Here is a 6000-nt window from a genome sequence, read left to right as displayed (position 1 = left end):
ATGGCAGTAGAAGCTAAACGTTCCCACCGATATTCAGTTATGTTTAGTTGCCATGTGACAGACAAGCAGAGGGGCAATCTGACAAAATCGTGTCTTAAATGGAAATGAAGCAAAGGTGTGTCACTGAATTCCTCCATGCACAAATAATTTCCTTCATTGACATTCACTGATGCTTGCTGAACACCGATGGAGACCAAATGGTGGATGTGAGCACAGGCAAAATTGGACTGCATAGGCAATATTATCCTAGCAACTATGCCATCACTGCAGCTGTAAAACAGCAGTTTACCTCCACTGGTGCAGATTGTTATGAGTGTGGCACACAGGCTCTTGTTTGTCTGCAGCGGAAATGCTAAGTTGGGGCTTGAATCAGTGATTGAGCACCTGGTGGGAAGGCAGGGCCAACCCAGGGGAGCTCAGGTGCATGCAATGTCCTTGAGTGACCAGAAGGGCTGGAGCCAGGATTAATTCCTTCCCAGATCTCATTTAAGGATTGGCAGTGGAGGTGAGGGTATCTTGCTGGAGATCCCTATCTATATGAGGCTTTCCTAATGTAAGTACCTTCTTTATTTCTGTAGCTGTTGCATTTGGGCTTCTTCTCTCGTGTCGTGGCTTAGGACTTTACAACCTTGCTATTGTTGTTGGTGGAAATTTGTAGCTACTGGTGGTGACTGTGTTGAAAAACAGTGTTTTGTAGTTGAGGACTTGCTCTACTGGATAGTGTTATTGTGCTCTTTATATTTGTTGTAGTCAACATGGAAATGAGTAGGATGTATTATTTTGGGAGTAGCCTATATCTTTATAATTTGCATTGGTACTGGCATGCAAAAATCTTTAATGTTCGAGCCTATTAAGTACAACTCAAGAGGAGATGTATCACTATAGATATATTTTAACATGATAAATGAGGTTTTCTTAATTCCATTTTTATAAAGGGGGAGGGAACAATCTTGCCTAGATAAACAGACTGGTCTGCAGTCAGCGTTCAATAATGTAGAAATTAGGTTTAGATAATTAATGTTGGGTTGTGTTACAAGTATCTGAAAACAGAGCTTAATAATCAGAAGATTTCAAAGGTCAAGCACCCTTAACAGTAGCCACAACTTCAAGCCTTGTTCTGAAGTGTCAAATTAAACTCTCACTTCCTGTGTGAGATGTAGCTGTTGAACGTGTGCAAATTTTGCAGCACTGCTAACGTCCCTAATTGTTAATTACATGTCGTCACCCTGCTGCAACAGTGTACAAGGTTTGTAACTGGCAATCAGACTTAAGAAGCTTGTAAGGAGCTCAGTGGGTTCCTCTCCTATGCTATTTTAATCACAGCAGCTGCCTCTGTGCTGACAGCACTGCTGTCAGGGGGCAGATTCATGAAGTAGTTTCTCCTCCCCCCTACACAGGAGAATACCTGGGAGCCCAAGACAGGCACGTTGCAGTGTGACAAGTGAGACCTCTTTTGCTAGGAATAAACCCATACCTCTGAGAATCACGTTGTGCCTGCAAGCTCTGTAATCTGGAGGTGAGAGTAGAGAGGAATTGCTTCTTTCCCCACAGCTGGGTCACACGAGTAAACCAGAGATGGGGCTCTCCTTCCTCTGCATCCTTCTGCCTCAGTGGCTGCTGCTTTGGACTGTGTGAGCTTGGGGCATTTTGGGTTGTTTTTGCCTCTCAGTTCTGTTTCCTGACAGACGTTCCCAGCCTTGGGCCTAAGGTCTTTATGAATCACTCAAAAGAAAGGGGGGGGGGGGGAAGCTTTGCAGACTGTTGGTGCTAACTGGAATCCTCTTTGCTCAGCTTTTTCCTCTACTGTGTTTCTCCACCCTGCAAGATGTACTTTAATCTTTATTTTGCACAACAGTGTTGTGAGATGATAGAGGGAAGTGAGGTTTTGGCTGGGACCAAAAAAGTTGTGTGAAAGTTCAGAGAAATATAAACCTACAGAGCGGTATTTTTGTTCCTCTTAAAATTGTCAGTTTTACCAGTCGTTCTATGCCACCACTAAAGTAATTAAGGAAGACCCTGAACTCAGTTTGCCAACTCAGAGTTGGAAGAATGATGTGTTCTGCCCCTAGAATTATACAGATACCAGCATAGAGATATATACTTAAGTATGCATGAATTACAAAGTATTTTTAAGTATAAACCAAATAGTTATATGTGAAACTGGGGGAATATCTTCTGTGCAACAGGTGATCTAGGTCCAGAGGCATAAGCTACTGGCAGATCATGGAGGTTGCACCTGGCTTCCTCAGCAGAGCTCTGTGGGCAGCTGCTCTGAGAAAGCATCTTCAGAAGTTATTTTAGGTGCTCTCTCAACTTTCCGGGCTTCATCTTCACCATCTATCTGTGCTATCTCTGCGGTAGGGCTGAGGTGTGGGCTGTTGCAGGGCAGCTAGCTGGCACAAGCCTCAGACTGCCCACCTGTATCTTGCCTCCCTTTGTATCATCAGGACACCAACTCGAATGTGAGAAGTCTTGTGAAGATGCATTGTAACTGTCTGGATTTCATAACAGGTGCATCAGTATTAAAGAACTCCAAGGAAGAGCGTTGCGAAATGTTGGTATGCAGTGTATGCATGCTGTGCTCAGCTCTTGCCTTCTGTAGTGGCATGCCATCATCTTGCAGGTGCAGAGCGGGTTGTAGGAGCGGAAATGGCCACTAACTCAAAACCAAAACACTTTGCACACTGGTGTGACTTTTGAAGGTGTAAAGCGGCAGCTCTCGGAATGCGGTCCAAGGTTATTAATAGAGCTGGGGTTTTGTGAGGTCAGGAGTAGTGCCACTGTGTATTTTCTTCCTGTGTTCCAGTGGACCAGTAAAAATGAACTTAACTTGCTCCTTTGTATTTTTCCCATAACTGTGTTGACTTTTCACTAGCTAAGACTTATCTTGGGACTGAATCCTAGATTCTGCTTTGATACTGATGGAAATGGCTGGCTCTACCTGCATCATTAGCCTAGCGTTAGTTAATGATACTTACTAGTGACTGTGCAGAACAGGATCATCAAAGCCCTTAGCAGTTCTTAACTAATTAATCCTCCTGTCTGTGAGCTGGAAGTTAAATAAATACCAACGTTTCCTTTTTAACAAAGGGGGGAACTAAATAGGAAGATTAAGTGATTTGCATGGACTTAGTGGCAGGGCTGGTAGGAGTAGTCCTGTGCTTCAGTACTTATGGTCATCCTCTGTAGCCTTTCCTTTTGCTTTAGTAGTTTCCAGAAATGAAGCTCGTGACACTCTATCTCCTGCTGGTGGGCACCCTGTTTGAGTGACCTTAGTTGGTGGTCAGTACAAAAGAGGTACCATGAGTAAGGGGTCCTGGCTTCAACAACCTTCATAGCTTTCAATGTAACAGCACTTGATCTGTCTACTGTTTTCTGAGACTTGGTCATATCCTTGGGGTTCTTTCACAGAAGAATTTCAAGAATTAGTGGTTCATTTCTGCTGAGGTTGGTCTGATGTCAGAATTCTCTTTTATTCACCATGGCCTTATTTTTCACTGGTTTGTAATGCACACACAAATGTTAATAGCTGCCACGATGTAGGAAGGCATGGAGCTGAGGAATGAGGAGGTGCAGCCCATGCAGAGGGTTCTCATTTCCTCCTGTGTCATCCTGCCCATGCCTCAAAGTGTGAAGTGTGGGAGAACAATGGATCACAGCTGAGCTCAATGTTTGTGGAGATATTTTCCCTGTATTATACTTGTTAAATGTCCATTAGAGATGGATGATATGCTGGAACATGGGCTAATTGGAATCATAAATGATTTCAGTCTGAACTTAGCAAAAGCTTTCAGCTGGAGACAAGAGGGAGTTTGGATACTTTGAAAATATTTCAGTGCTTTCTAAGTTTGGCGTTTCATTTCAAAAGCACTGAAAGTTGAAGTGAAAACAACCAAATATTATTCATCAAATCATGTTTTTGTTTTTGAAGTGTCATATTAAAAACAAAACAAAATACAGAGGTCTTTAGAGAATTTGGAATGCAATTTTTTGAACATTTTGTTTTCTCAGCGACACAGGGTTTTTTTTCCTCTGCTCTCCTGACAGTAAGGATACTTCACACTCAATGAGAATGCTCAGGATCTTCGCATCAACCTGGCTTTTTGGTAGTTCAGCCACTCTCCTTTTGTACCTCTTGGCTTTGAGTTCATTGGCATACCTATCATATTCTGCATGGAGAGCCACTTATGCTCAGAGATAGCCCAGTCAGTTGCCCACAGAAGTATTGAGTTAGCCGGCGAAGACTGGAGAGTTCATGAGAGAGTTGTACTTATGTTTTTCTGTGCAACCAAGAGGAGTTTAAGAGGACGTTTGCCTTCAACTGTTTGGACTATGGTGTGCATTTTAACATTCTGCTTCAGATCAGCATTCCCATAACTCCTGCTGGCATCCTGAAAGTAAGGGGAGTGATTTGTGCTGCAGAGGGACCTGGTGTGGAGAAAGTACAGTGGTTTTCAAGGAATAGTGACCCTGATTTCCTTCTCACCTATTGTCAGAAAATTCCTCTATGATTCTAATAGGTATTTAGTATTCTCTACTTTAAATTTCTCCCTGCTCCAGTAAGCCAACGTCACCTCAACGGGAGATGGGCTTTGTGTTGTTTTATATTTGTCTTCACAGCTGCGGTTATAAATTACATCACCTTTTATGAAAGCAGTTGCTGTCAGAAATTCAAGGTTGAATAGATGGTGTTATTTTCAGCTTACTAAAGTGCTCGTTATGGCTAATAAGTTTTCAGTGGATGTTTAGAGGAGCAGAGAGATCCAGTTATCCTTCCTAGCAGGCAGTTTCTTGGCTGTGGCAGAGAAGTACCATGCTGGGCAGCTGTGGGGTGCCTGGGGATGCCAGGACAGAGACTGGCTCTGCAGAGATGTGAGCTGCTGCAGGCAAGGTAGAAATTGGATTTAAAAGAATTTTCCTATGCTGGCTTTTGTCCTGCAGATTTCTAGGTATGAGAAGGAAAGGGGCGAAAACACACAAAGAGGAAATGAGCCTTATGACAAATGATGTGGCTACAGTGCTTAGACATGCTGTTGCACTCTGGTACAGAGACTGTCTTTCTGTTGTGTATTTTTATATCTTGCATTAAGTAACATACCCCCTTGGCTCCTGCAGTACAACCCTGGGTAATTCACAACAACAGCAGTCTTAATAAGTGTGCAATTTGTGGGTAGTATGGCCTGGTGAGTCATGCACCCTGTTTGCCATTGTTAGGGAGCAAAAACCATGGCTAAAATTGCATTTGGAAGGTTTCATTGCAGTACCTGGTGCAGAGTTTCTTAATATTTTTCACTTTCTCTGCCTTGATACCTAACTACTTCCAGAACAGGGAATGTATACCGAAGCCTTTGGTTTGTTTTTGTCTGTTTCCCAACTGTAGCATCTGAAAACCTGAGCATGACGAATGATGCCTTATCATTTTCCTCACATGGGCAGTGTCTGAGGTTGTGGTCCTCTTTTTTTTGGCTCTGACCAAAATCAGCAGCTTCTCCTGCTGTGGGCAGATGCTATTTGGCCAATTCCCTGCAGCAGCTCTCCAGCTTTACCCAGTTACTGGTATGTTTTGAGCAAACACAGATGAGGGGAAGTATGAGACACCATGTTAAGATACTTCCTGCCCAGTCCCTCAAAGAAAGGTCCCTGTGCAAATGCTTGACATAGAGATCATATTCGACCTTTGATCATCTGTCATTTTGTTGTAAGAAAGCATGCCATCATTTGCCACCATTTAAAATAGACCTAAAGGAAGTGAGGGCTTAAACTTAACCTCAAACACATTGAGCCCTGCATTTCCTATCCAGCTATACAGCATGCTATCTGGTTTCCTACACCTCAGGCCTGCTAAGTTTAGTTTCTCCAAGCCAGCTGCTAAGTAGTAAGGGAAGCAATGTTTTCCCTGGATAAAGCATTCACTGTGCACAGCCATCCCAGCTCCTTGCAACCTTAATGTATGATCCTCCTGGCCAGCAGGCAGAAATATGCTTTGGAGGTTCCTCTCTT

General features: G+C 43.2%; 1 protein-coding gene across 2 annotated transcripts in view; it reads left to right on the top strand.

The window, feature by feature from the left end:
* The first annotated feature begins 467 nt into the window (after window positions 1–467).
* The window catches only part of VAV3 (vav guanine nucleotide exchange factor 3), a 179068-nt gene continuing 173535 nt past the window's right edge, over window positions 468–6000 (top strand). Inside the window, exon 1 of one of the 2 annotated variants that reach the window (XM_048947103.1) lies at window positions 468–553. The gene's annotated coding sequence lies outside the window, so the exon portion shown is untranslated. The remainder of the gene's footprint in view (window positions 554–6000) is intronic. The other variant, XM_048947102.1, reaches the window with a different exon arrangement.

This window comes from Lagopus muta, chromosome 5, assembly GCF_023343835.1.
Source record: "Lagopus muta isolate bLagMut1 chromosome 5, bLagMut1 primary, whole genome shotgun sequence".
NCBI lineage: Eukaryota > Metazoa > Chordata > Aves > Galliformes > Phasianidae > Lagopus > Lagopus muta.
Note: the sequence above shows the minus strand (reverse complement) of the source record. Positions and strands in the feature narration are given on the sequence as shown.